Consider the following 13,700-nt stretch of genomic DNA (forward strand, 5'->3'; position numbering starts at 1 on the left):
ACAGCTACCTCATTGCGCCTCTTTTTTTCTTTGCGTCATGTGCTGTTTGGGGAGGGTTTTTTGGAAGAGACATCCTGCGTGACACTGCAGTGCCACTCCTAGATGGGCCCGGTGTTTGTGTCGGCCACTAGGGTCGCTTATCTTACTCACACAGCTACCTCAATGCGCCTCTTTTTTTCTTTGCGTCATGTGCTGTTTGGGGAGGGTTTTTTGGAAGGGCCATCCTGCGTGACACTGCAGTGCCACTCCTAGATGGGCCCGGTGTTTGTGTCGGCCACTAGGGTCGCTTATCTTACTCACACAGCTACCTCATTGCGCCTCTTTTTTTCTTTGCGTCATGTGCTGTTTGGGGAGGGTTTTTTGGAAGGGCCATCCTGCGTGACACTGCAGTGCCACTCCTAGATGGGCCCGGTGTTTGTGTCGGCCACTAGGGTCGCTTATCTTACTCACACAGCTACCTCATTGCACCTCTTTTTTTCTTTGCGTCATGTGCTGTTTGGGGAGGGTTTTTTGGAAGGGACATCCTGCATGACACTGCAGTGCCACTCCTAGATGGGCCCGGTGTTTGTGTCGGCCACTAGGGTCGCTTATCTTACTCACACAGCTACCTCATTGCGCCTCTTTTTTTCTTTGCGTCATGTGCTGTTTGGGGAGGGTTTTTTGGAAGGGACATCCTGCGTGACACTGCAGTGCCACTCCTAGATGGGCCCGGTGTTTGTGTCGGCCACTAGGGTCGCTTATCTTACTCACACAGCTACCTCATTGCGCCTCTTTTTTTCTTTGCGTCATGTGCTGTTTGGGGAGGGTTTTTTGGAAGGGACATCCTGCGTGACACTGCAGTGCCACTCCTAGATGGGCCAGGTGTTTGTGTCGGCCACTAGGGTCGCTTAGCTTAGTCATCCAGCGACCTCGGTGCAAATTTTCGGACTAAAAATAATATTGTGAGGTGTGAGGTATTCAGAATAGACTGAAAATGAGTGGAAATTATGGTTTTTGAGGTTAATAATACTTTGGGATCAAAATGACCCCCAAATTCTATGATTTAAGCTGTTTTTTAGTGTTTTTTTTAAAAAACACCCGAATCCAAAACACACCCGAATCCGACAAAAAAAATTCGGTGAGGTTTTGCCAAAACGCGGTCGAACCCAAAACACGGCCGCGGAACCGAACCCAAAACCAAAACACAAAACCCGAAAAATTTCAAGTGCACATCTCTAGTCCGAGGCAGACTCGGATCCTCCCGCCTTGCTCGGTTAACCCGAGCGCGCCTGAACGTCATCATCCCGCTGTCAGATTCTCGCGAGATTCAGATTCTATATAAGGAGCCGCGCGTCACCGCCATTTTCACTCGTGCATTGGAGATGATAGTGAGAGGACGTGGCTGGCGTCCTCTCACTTTGTTTCAGGGGGCTGCAGTGCAAATATCTTTATTCTGGGGACCAGCAGTATTATAGGAGGAGTACAGTGCAGAGTTTTGCTGTCCAGTGACCACCAGTATTATACGTTGTCTGCCTGAAAAACGCTCCATATCTGTGCTCAGTGTGCTGCATATATCTGTGCTCACACTGCTTTATTGTGGGGACTGGGGACCAGCAGTATTATATAGGAGGAGTACAGTGCAGAGTTTTGCTGACCAGTGACCACCAGTATACGTTGTCTGCCTGAAAAACGCTCCATATCTGTGCTCAGTGTGCTGCATATATCTGTGCTCACACTGCTTTATTGTGGGGACTGGGAACCAGCAGTATTATATAGGAGGAGTACAGTGCAGAGTTTTGCAGACCAGTGACCACCAGTATTATACGTTCTCTGCCTGAAAAACGCTCCATATCTGTGCTTAGTGTGCTGCATATATCTGTGCTCACACTGCTTTATTGTGGGGACTGGGGACCAGCAGTATTATATAGGAGGAGTACAGTGCAGAGTTTTGCTGACCAGTGACCACCAGTATACGTTGTCTGCCTGAAAAACGCTCCATATCTGTGCTCAGTGTGCTGCATATATCTGTGCTCACACTGCTTTATTGTGGGGACTGGGGACCACCAGTATTATATAGGAGGAGTACAGTGCAGAGTTTTGCTGACCAGTGACCACCAGTACACGTTGTCTGCCTGCAAAACGCTCCATATCTGTGCTCAGTGTGCTGCATATATCTGTGCTCACACTGCTTTATTGTGGGGACTGGGAACCAGCAGTATTATATAGGAGGAGTACAGTGCAGAGTTTTGCAGACCAGTGACCACCAGTATTATACGTTCTCTGCCTGAAAAATGCTCCATATCTGTGCTCAGTGTGCTGCATATATCTGTGCTCACACTGCTTTATTGTGGGGACTGGGGTCCAGCAGTATTATATAGGAGGAGTACAGTGCAGAGTTTTGCTGACCAGTGACCACCAGTATTATACGTTCTCTGCCTGCAAAACGCTCCATATCTGTGCTCAGTGTGCTGCATATATCTGTGCTCACACTGCTTTATTGTGGGGACTGGGGACCAGCAGTATTATATAGGAGGAGTACAGTGCAGAGTTTTGCTGACCAGTGACCACCAGTATACATTGTCTGCCTATTATATAGGAGGAGTACAGTGCAGAGTTTTGCTGACCAGTGACCACCAGTATTATACGTTCTCTGCCTGCAAAACGCTCCATATCTGTGCTCAGTGTGCTGCATATATCTGTGCTCACACTGCTTTATTGTGGGGACTGGGGACCAGCAGTATTATATAGTAGGAGTACAGTGCAGAGTTTTGCTGACCAGTGACCACCAGTATTATACGTTCTCTGCCTGAAAAACGCTCCATATCTGTGCTGCATTGTAGTATATAGTAGGAGTACAGTGCATAATTTTGCTGACCACCAGTATATAATATATAGGAGTACGGTACAGAAGGCCACTGCTCTACCTACCTCTGTGTCGTCAAGTATACTATCCATCCATACCTGTGGTACATTTCAGTTTTGCACAGTTTGCTGACCACCAGTATATAATATATAGCAGTACGGTACAGTAGGCCACAGCTATACCTACCTCTGTGTCGTCAAGCATACTATCCATCCATACCTGTGGTGCATTTCAGTTGTGCGCAGTATATATAGTAGTAGCTCAATGCTATTGATAATTTGATACTGGCATATAATTCCACACATTAAAAAATGGAGAACAAAAATGTGGAAGGTAAAATAGGGAAAGATCAAGATCCACTTCCACCTCGTGCTGAAGCTGCTGCCACTAGTCATGGCCGAGACGATGAAATGCCATCAACGTCGTCTGCCAAGGCCGATGCCCAATGTCATAGTAGAAAGCATGTAAAATCCAAAACACAAAAGTTCAGTAAAATGACCCAAAAATCAAAATTAAAAGCGTCTGAGGAGAAGCGTAAACTTGCCAATATGCCATTTACGACACGGAGTGGCAAGGAACGGCTGAGGCCCTGGCCTATGTTCATGGCTAGTGGTTCAGCTTCACATGAGGATGGAAGCACTCATCCTCTCGCTAGAAAAATGAAAAGACTTAAGCTGGCAAAAGCACAGCAAAGAACTGTGCGTTCTTCTAAATCACAAATCCCCAAGGAGAGTCCAATTGTGTCGGGTGCGATGCCTGACCTTCCCAACACTGGACGGGAAGAGGTGGCGCCTTCCACTATTTGCACGCCCCCTGCAAGTGCTGGAAGGAGCACCCGCAGTCCAGTTCCTGATAGTCAAATTGAAGATGTCACTGTTGAAGTACACCAGGATGAGGATATGGGTGTTGCTGGCGCTGAGGAGAAAATTGACAAGGAGGATTCTGATGGTGAGGTGGTTTGCTTAAGTCAGGCACCCGGGGAGACACCTGTTGTCCGTGGGACGAATATGGCCATTGACATGCCTGGTCAAATTCCCCCAAAAAATCACCTCTTCGGTGTGGAATTATTTTAACACAAATGCGGACAACAGGTGTCAAGCCGTGTGTTGCCTTTGTCAAGCTGTAATAAGTAGGGGTAAGGACGTTAACCACCTCGGAACATCCTCCCTTATACGTCACCTGCAGCGCATTCATCATAAGTCAGTGACAAGTTCAAAAACTTTGGATGACAGCGGCAGCAGTCCACTGACCACTAAATCCCTTCCTCTTGTAACCAAGCTCCTGCAAACCACACCACCAACTCCCTCAGTGTCAATTTCCTCCTTACACAGGAAAGCCAATAGTCCTGCAGGCCATGTCACTGTCAAGTCTGACGAGTCCTCTCCTGCCTGGGATTCCTCCAATGCATCCTTGAGTGTAACGCCTACTGCTGCTGGCGCTGCTGTTGTTACTGCTGGGAGTCGATCGTCATCCCAGAGGGGATGTCGGAAGACCACTTGTACTACTTCCAGTAAGCAATTGACTGTCCAACAGTCCTTTGCGAGGAAGATGAAATATCACAGCAGTCATCCTGCTGCAAAGCGGATAACTCAGGCCTTGGCAGCCTGGGCGGTGAGAAACGTGTTTCCGTTATCCACCGTTAATTCACAGGCAACTACAGACTTGATTGAGGTACTGTGTCCCCGGTACCAAATACCATCTAGGTTCCATTTCTCTAGGCAGGCGATACCGAAAATGTACACAGACCTCACAAAAAAGAGTCACCAGTGTCCTAAAAAATGCAGTTGTACCCAATGTCCACTTAACCACGGACATGTGGACAAGTGGAGCAGGGCAGACTCAGTACTATATGACTGTGACAGCCCACTGGGTAGATGTATTGCCTCCCGCAGCAAGAACAGCAGCGGCGGCACCAGTAGCAGCATCTCGCAAACGCCAACTCGTTCCTAGGCAGGCTACGCTTTGTATCACCGCTTTCCAGTAGAGGCACACAGCTGAAAACCTCTTACGGAAACTGAGGAACATCATCGCAGAATGGCTTACCCCAAATGGACTCTCCTGGGGATTTGTGACATCGGACAACGCCAGCAATATTGTGCGTGCATTACTTCTGGACAAATTCCAGCACGTCCCATGTTTTGCACATACATTGAATTTGGTGGTGCAGAATTATTTAAAAAACGACAGGGGCGTGCAAGAGATGCTGTCGGTGGCCCGAAGAATTGCGGGCCACTTTCGGCATTCAGCCACCGCGTGCCGAAGACTGGAGCACCAGCAAACAGTCCTGAACCTGCCCTGCCATCATCTGAAGCAAGAGGTGGTAACGAGGTGGAATTCAACCCTCTATATGCTTCAGAGGATGGATGAGCAGCAAAAGGCCATTCAAGCCTATACATCTGCCTACGATATAGGCAAAGGAGGGGGAATGCACCTGACTCAAGCGCAGTGGAGAATGATTTCAATGTTGTGCAAGGTTCTGCAACCCTTTGAACTTGCCACACGTGAAGTCAGTTCAGACACTGCCAGCCTGAGTCAGGTCATTCCCCTCATCAGGCTTTTGCAGAAGAAGCTGGAGACATTGAAGGAGGAGCTAAAACAGAGCGATTCCGCTAGGCATGTGGGACTTGTAGATGGAGCCCTTAATTCGCTTAACCAGGATTCACGGGTGGTCAATCTGTTGAAATCAGAGCACTACATTTTGGCCACCATGCTCGATCCTAGATTTAAAACCTACGTTGGATCTCTCTTTCCGGCAGACACAAGTCTGCAGAGTGCAGAAATAAAACGATACGTGAAATACCACTGGACCAGCGCCTCACTTCTCATGGACCGATATATCTCAACCTCCGTATTACTCGTACCATGAAAAAGAAATGGTATGTAGACATAGTGTGATACTGTATAAAAGGTGGCAATTTAATACATAACACACATTACATAACCAAACCAAACATAACATTTAAAAAACAATTAAGAACAAAACAAGCCACACTGTGGTGGTGCAGACATTCGCTGTTATAACTGGCCTCCTAGGCAAAGATGTTAAAAATGGCTGATTACCGGCTGTAAGTGAGAACTGGCTCACACCAGTTCTAAAGGCATGAAAAATCAAAGGAAGTCACCAAGCTGCAGCATAGGGATTCCCTGGTCTCAGCACTCCTTTACTCGCCAGAACAGTTCTTTATGCCATTAGCGTCCACACAGGAGGTCAGTCAAAAGAGCACCCACGCGTTACGACCCTCCTCGGGTCTTTCTCAAGGTCAGCTCCAATGTGTATGTCTGAAAAAGGTCTCCGGTTTATATCCCTACTTCCTCCCATTGGTCCCAGCGCAGCTGATCTCTATACATTTGAATCCTAATCGTCCATGATCCTGTGCGCTAGGATCCTCCCTAACTACTGGGTGGCTTCCATAGCAACCCCACTTGTGGCTCGTCACTGACGGCTCCCACTGACACTTCCGCCCAATCGCGACCACGTGACGGATGCGTCATCACGCATTGCGCGATACTCCCCTCTGACTTTCCCGATCACATGACTCGTCTTTCTCGTCGTTTAGTGGTTGCTGGTATATCGAGGGTCCTCCTCTCTGGTATCCATGGTAACGCGGACATTCATTAACCACGGATCCTCCTCTCCGGTTTCCACGGTTACATAAACAATCGTTTAAATCATCCATTGAAGTTCTTATTCTGAACTAAGGCGCAATGGGCAAGCACCTTATTTGGGATTTGTTGTTAGGTCCCCAATTAACATATAACTTCTGACGTAGATGCATAAGTAAGGGTTCTTATCACGTGGATTAATCTCTTATTGGACCACATAAAAGAACCTCTAATATCCTAGTGGATCAAAGAGTACAAGGCATTAGAATATTACAATGGTAATACAGTAACACTCCCACCTATTGGGAAAGTATATATATGAAGTGTGTATCGTGCTTATGTTAAGACACAATGGTGATAGAAAAGTAGAAAAGTAAAGGGACCCATGGAGAACTACAGAAACCATTTGACCTCAAAATCTGAATTGAGGCCCTTTGGCTGCAAAGTCCCTAGCTCGTAGATGGCTTTCATTTCTGCCTTTGCTAGTTGGTTTGGCAGATCTCGCCTCCTCCAGTGACCCTTTACCCACTGTAAGCCTATAAAGCGCCTAATTGCAGTTGTGGAGCAGCCATGTTGCTTCCTAAAGTGGTCTGAGAGTGCATGCGTCTCCAGGCCTTTTCTGATGTTTCTTAAATGCTCTCCCACCCGTATTTTAAGGGCTCTAGATGTCCTCCCGATGTAAAACAGGCCGCAATCGCACTCTATGGCATACACCACATTTCTAGTATTACATGTGATGAATTCTCTGATGTTAGATTTTTTGCCATTGATTGTAACTTCACTAGTCTTGCTTTGATTCTCCATTTTAATTTCTCTACATCCTATACAATTCATGCATCTATAAAACCCCTTTGATTTTACTCCACCTTGTGGTACTGGTGGTAATGCACTTCGTATAAGGGTATTTCCTAAGTTGGGGGCCCTCCTATATATACATTTAGGTTTTGCGGGGAGTTGTTGTCCTAAAATGGGATCTTTCTGTAGGACCCCCCAATGTTTGGACATAATTTTCTCTATAGATTAGTACTGGTTACAAAAAGTGGTCACAAAGGCCCAGTCAAAAGAGTTTTGCTTGTCATCTTGCTTATCATCTTGTCTTTTATCATCTTTTCTTTCTAAAAGTTTACTCCTCTCCATCTTTTCAATGTTTTCCAATGCCCTTTTTACTAGCTTGTCATTATATCCGCATGAAAGAAATTTTGATTCCATTTCTTTTGCTTGTTCTTGATAGACGTCTTGCCTAGAGCAGTTCCTTTTTACCCTTTTGAGCTGCCCCGCCAGAATGGTTTGTAACCAGTTGGGGTGGTGGCAGCTCGTGGCATTAATATAACTGCTAGAGTCAGTGGGTTTGGTGAACGTTTTTGTCTGGATGGTGCCGTCCTCTACATAGATGGATATGTCTAGAAAGTTGATGAGTTCTCTACTACTATTGAAGCTGAACTCAATATTTAAAGGGTTATTATTGAGATAGACAAAAAATTCCCTTAGGGAAGTCTCGTCGCCCCTCCAAAAGAAGAGGACGTCGTCTATGTACCGGGACCATGATACCAGGTTCGCCCCGAATGGATGGTCACTCCAAACATATTCCAACTCCCAACTACCCATGAATATGTTGGCATAACTCGGGGCGAACCTGGTACCCATGGCGGTCCCTATCTTTTGCAAGTAGAACTCATCCCAAAGGAGAAGTAGTTGTTCTGAAGTATGAACATAACTCCTTCTAAAATGAATTCTTGTAGACCTTTGCTTAACTCGCTCTTATGGAGAAAACTCTTGACAGCCTGTAGACCATCTTTATGGTCTATAATAGTATACAGCGACCGGACATCGGCCGTCACCATGATACAGTCATTCTGCCATTCTAAATCTTTCAGAACCCTTAGGGCGTCATTGGTGTCTCTCAAATGAGATTTATTAAGCAAGACCAAAGGCTGCAGGTAGTAGTCAATGAATTCTGACAGTCCGGCCGTGATTGAGTCTATCCCGGATACTATAGGTCTCCCTGGTGGATTGGTGAGGTCCTTGTGGATCTTAGGGAGAACATATAGCACCGGGATAACTGGTTCAGAATTGATGAGGAACTTCTGTTCCTTTTCACTTAGGACTTCCCGGGTTCTATACTTGTCGACTAAATTGTTTAGTTTGTCTAGAATGTTACCCATGGGGTCGGATCGTAGTTTATGATAGGTGGTTCTGTCATCTAACTGGCGGAGGACTTCAGCATCATATTTCACCTTGTCCATGACCACTACCCCCCCGCCCTTATCGGCGGGTTTAATGATGATTTCTGGGAGGTCTTTTAAGTTCCTAAGTGCCTGTCTTTCTTTGTATGTAAGATTTGATTTTTCCACATTCATAGTAATTTTATTCAAGTCATCATGTACCAAAGAAAAGAAGGTTTCCACAAAATTACCCTTGATATGTGATGGGTAGAATACTGATTTGGGCCTAAAGGGGGTGCTTGCCCCTGGTTCATCTCCCTCATTGGTCTCGGTTTCTTTACTTAGAAAGAATTTTTTAATGGTCAACTTTCTAATGTACTTTTGTAGATCAACAAAGGTTGAACATTTATTGATAGTATTTGAGGGAGCATACTTTAGTCCTTTCTCAAGGACAGATATCTCCTCCTTAGTGAGAAGATGGGAGCTTAAGTTGAAAATTTTCACAAACCCCTTTACTGGTTTAACAGTATTTTCAACCCCCTTCCTCTCCTGCTCCTTTTTCTGTTTATGTTTAGCTTTCTTGTACTGTTTTTTTCGGGAAAGTTGTTTTAATTTCTTTCCCTGACCTCCTCCCCTTTGGCCCCTAAATTTAGGGAGGGTTACCTGCGCCAATCTCTGTTTCTGCCCACCCCTAAAAAAGGAGTCCGTGGGTTACCCTCCTCCTCCCGGAGTACTTGGAACCTATTCGATCCCCAAGGGACCTGCCGTGGAGTTGTTATCTCTCCGGTATGGTCTTTTCTTACACCTCTTTCTCTCCATTCATTGGAATGTTCTTCTCTTCTATTCCTATTGTTGCCTCTGAAGCGAGGCCTTCCCTCTCTATCCATATGATGGGCATCTTCGTTACCCCCATAATTAGTAGTATCTCTAAACCGGGGGGATCTGTCCCTATATTGCCACAATTGTGGTTCTTGTTTTTTCAATGGGACATATTTTTGTTTTTGTTTTTGTTGTTGTTGTTGAGAGGCCCACCCTTTTTCCCGAACTTGAGTCCTATGATCTTTAGTCACAGGTCTTAGGTCGAAATTAGTGGGGTTCTTTAATTTGTCCCCCGTCTCCTTTCCTCCCTCCTCGGGGACCCCTATAGCCTGCGTCCTATCTCTATTATATTTCTTTATTTTGCGATCCACTAGCATTTTCTCATTTTTATTGATGTTACTCTCTATCCTCTTTTCTAAAGTCTTAAACTCCTGCGTGTCTTGGAATGGTATGGTTAAATCCCTTAGGGTTTTGATTTCTTCCTCTAATCTAGTTAACTCTCCCTTTCTGTCACCAATTATTAGTTTCATTAGGGAAAAGGAGCAATCCCTTAGGATAGATTCCCATTCTTTCTTAAAGCTTTCACTCGCTGTCGAGAAGGAAGCAATTTTAGTGACCATTAACCCTTTGGGGATCATCTGGTGGGAGACATACCTCGGTAATTAAACCGAGGCATTAGAATATTACAACAGAGGTTCTTTTATGTGGTCCAATAAGAGATTAATCCACGTGATAATAAGAAGCCTCTCTTGTGACATAACACACTATTAGCTGCCTCTGCGCACTGCTTGGGTTCTTCATACTACCTATTGCACTTGTATCTTTTTCTTTTCCCTTTGAAGTCCCTTTTTGTGCAGCACTATGTTTAATTACCGTGACAATAGAAAAGCTACTCTAGAAAGAGTATTTAATGAAGAGGTGAGCATATTCCCTTGTTAGATGAGGATCTTGATAACGTCATGAGACGATTGGAGAATGTATTGTTAAAAGAGAACAGGATCTGGTGGGAGACATCAACCCTGGAGAGGTATGTCTCCCACCAGATGATCCCCAAAGGGTTAATGGTCACTAAAATTGCTTCCTTCTCGACAGCGAGTGAAAGCTTTAAGAAAGAATGGGAATCTATCCTAAGGGATTGCTCCTTTTCCCTAATGAAACTAATAATTGGTGACAGAAAGGGAGAGTTAACTAGATTAGAGGAAGAAATCAAAACCCTAAGGGATTTAACCATACCATTCCAAGACACGCAGGAGTTTAAGACTTTAGAAAAGAGGATAGAGAGTAACATCAATAAAAATGAGAAAATTCTAGTGGATCGCAAAATAAAGAAATATAATAGAGATAGGACGCAGGCTATAGGGGTCCCCGAGGAGGGAGGAAAGGAGACGGGGGACAAATTAAAGAACCCCACTAATTTCGACCTAAGACCTGTGACTAAAGATCATAGGACTCAAGTTCGGGAAAAAGGGTGGGCCTCTCAACAACAACAACAAAAACAAAAACAAAAATATGTCCCATTGAAAAAACAAGAACCACAATCGTGGCAATATAGGGACAGATCCCCCCGGTTTAGAGATACTACTAATTATGGGGGTAACGAAGATGCCCATCATATGGATAGAGAGGGAAGGCCTCGCTTCAGAGGCAACGATAGGAATAGAAGAGAAGAACATTCCAATGAATGGAGAGAAAGAGGTGTAAGAAAAGACCATACCGGAGAGATAACAACTCCACGGCAGGTCCCTTGGGGATCGAATAGGTTCCAAGTACTCCGGGAGGAGGAGGGTAACCCACGGACTCCTTTTTTAGGGGTGGGCAGAAACAGAGATTGGCGCAGGTAACCCTCCCTAAATTTAGGGGCCAAAGGGGAGGAGGTCAGGGAAAGAAATTAAAACAACTTTCCCGAAAAAAACAGTACAAGAAAGCTAAACATAAACAGAAAAAGGAGCAGGAGAGGAAGGGGGTTGAAAATACTGTTAAACCAGTAAAGGGGTTTGTGAAAATTTTCAACTTAAGCTCCCATCTTCTCACTAAGGAGGAGATATCTGTCCTTGAGAAAGGACTAAAGTATGCTCCCTCAAATACTATCAATAAATTTTCAACCTTTGTTGATCTACAAAAGTACATTAGAAAGTTGACCATTAAAAAATTCTTTCTAAGTAAAGAAACCGAGACCAATGAGGGAGATGAACCAGGGGCAAGCACCCCCTTTAGGCCCAAATCAGTATTCTACCCATCACATATCAAGGGTAATTTTGTGGAAACCTTCTTTTCTTTGGTACATGATGACTTGAATAAAATTACTATGAATGTGGAAAAATCAAATCTTACATACAAAGAAAGACAGGCACTTAGGAACTTAAAAGACCTCCCAGAAATCATCATTAAACCCGCCGATAAGGGCGGGGGGGTAGTGGTCATGGACAAGGCGAAATATGATGCTGAAGTCCTCCGCCAGTTAGATGACAGAACCACCTATCATAAACTACGATCCGACCCCACGGGTAACATTCTAGACAAACTAAACAATTTAGTCGACAAGTATAGAACCCGGGAAGTCCTAAGTGAAAAGGAACAGAAGTTCCTCATCAATTCTGAACCAGTTATCCCGGTGCTATATGTTCTCCCTAAGATCCACAAGGACCTCACCAATCCACCAGGGAGACCTATAGTATCCGGGATAGACTCAATCACGGCCGGACTGTCAGAATTCATTGACTACTACCTGCAGCCTTTGGTCTTGCTTAATAAATCTCATTTGAGAGACACCAATGACGCCCTAAGGGTTCTGAAAGATTTAGAATGGCAGAATGACTGTATCATGGTGACGGCCGATGTCCGGTCGCTGTATACTATTATAGACCATAAAGATGGTCTACAGGCTGTCAAGAGTTTTCTCCATAAGAGCGAGTTAAGCAAAGGTCTACAAGAATTCATTTTAAAAGGAGTTATGTTCATACTTCAGAACAACTACTTCTCCTTTGGGGATGAGTTCTACTTGCAAAAGATAGGGACCGCCATGGGTACCAGGTTCGCCCCGAGTTATGCCAACATATTCATGGGTAGTTGGGAGTTGGAATATGTTTGGAGTGACCATCCATTCGGGGCGAACCTGGTATCATGGTCCCGGTACATAGACGACGTCCTCTTCTTTTGGAGGGGCGACGAGACTTCCCTAAGGGAATTTTTTGTCTATCTCAATAATAACCCTTTAAATATTGAGTTCAGCTTCAATAGTAGTAGAGAACTCATCAACTTTCTAGACATATCCATCTATGTAGAGGACGGCACCATCCAGACAAAAACGTTCACCAAACCCACTGACTCTAGCAGTTATATTAATGCCACGAGCTGCCACCACCCGAACTGGTTACAAACCATTCCGGCGGGGCAGCTCAAAAGGGTAAAAAGGAACTGCTCTAGGCAAGACGTCTATCAAGAACAAGCAAAAGAAATGGAATCGAAATTTCTTTCATGCGGATATAATGACAAGCTAGTAAAAAGGGCATTGGAAAACATTGAAAAGATGGAGAGGAGTAAACTTTTAGAAAGAAAAGATGATAAAAGACAAGATGATAAGCAAGATGACAAGCAAAACTCTTTTGACTGGGCCTTTGTGACCACTTTTTGTAACCAGTACAAATCTATAGAGAAAATTATGTCCAAACATTGGGGGGTCCTACAGAAAGATCCCATTTTAGGACAACAACTCCCCGCAAAACCTAAATGTATATATAGGAGGGCCCCCAACTTAGGAAATACCCTTATACGAAGTGCATTACCACCAGTACCACAAGGTGGAGTAAAATCAAAGGGGTTTTATAGATGCATGAATTGTATAGGATGTAGAGAAATTAAAATGGAGAATCAAAGCAAGACTAGTGAAGTTACAATCAATGGCAAAAAATCTAACATCAGAGAATTCATCACATGTAATACTAGAAATGTGGTGTATGCCATAGAGTGCGATTGCGGCCTGTTTTACATCGGGAGGACATCTAGAGCCCTTAAAATACGGGTGGGAGAGCATTTAAGAAACATCAGAAAAGGCCTGGAGACGCATGCACTCTCAGACCACTTTAGGAAGCAACATGGCTGCTCCACAACTGCAATTAGGCGCTTTATAGGCTTACAGTGGGTAAAGGGTCACTGGAGGAGGCGAGATCTGCCAAACCAACTAGCAAAGGCAGAAATGAAAGCCATCTACGAGCTAGGGACTTTGCAGCCAAAGGGCCTCAATTCAGATTTTGAGGTCAAATGGTTTCTGTAGTTCT

General features: G+C 44.8%; 1 long non-coding RNA gene across 1 annotated transcript in view; it reads left to right on the plus strand.

Annotated features, from left to right (window-relative positions):
• Positions 1-13,700, plus strand: part of LOC134910317 (uncharacterized) — a 103,348-nt gene that overhangs the window by 53,850 nt on the left and 35,798 nt on the right. The gene's annotated exons all lie outside the window — the stretch shown is intronic.

This window comes from Pseudophryne corroboree, chromosome 4 (genome assembly GCF_028390025.1).
Source record: "Pseudophryne corroboree isolate aPseCor3 chromosome 4, aPseCor3.hap2, whole genome shotgun sequence".
NCBI lineage: Eukaryota > Metazoa > Chordata > Amphibia > Anura > Myobatrachidae > Pseudophryne > Pseudophryne corroboree.